Below are 232 nucleotides of genomic sequence, written 5' to 3'. Positions count from 1 at the left end.
TGTGGCTGTGCCTGCGGGGCCCTGGGAGTGGGTGGGAGCCTTCCGTTGCACTCAGATCCCGCTGTGGTAGGAGGGGCGTACCGTCCGTTTTCTGAGGCCACAGTCACTGACGCGACCTGGAAATCCTGAGCATCTTTCACAAGCTTTGCACCATCAGGGTCCAGTGTGGGGGCTGTGAGGACAGACTGGTGGCTGGTAGCTTGGTTCAGTCCTACCTCTGATACTTAGTGGG

Source organism: Kogia breviceps, chromosome 18 (assembly GCF_026419965.1).
Source record: "Kogia breviceps isolate mKogBre1 chromosome 18, mKogBre1 haplotype 1, whole genome shotgun sequence".
NCBI lineage: Eukaryota > Metazoa > Chordata > Mammalia > Artiodactyla > Physeteridae > Kogia > Kogia breviceps.
The sequence above is the reverse complement of the archived record's forward strand: the minus strand, read 5'-3'. Positions refer to the sequence as shown.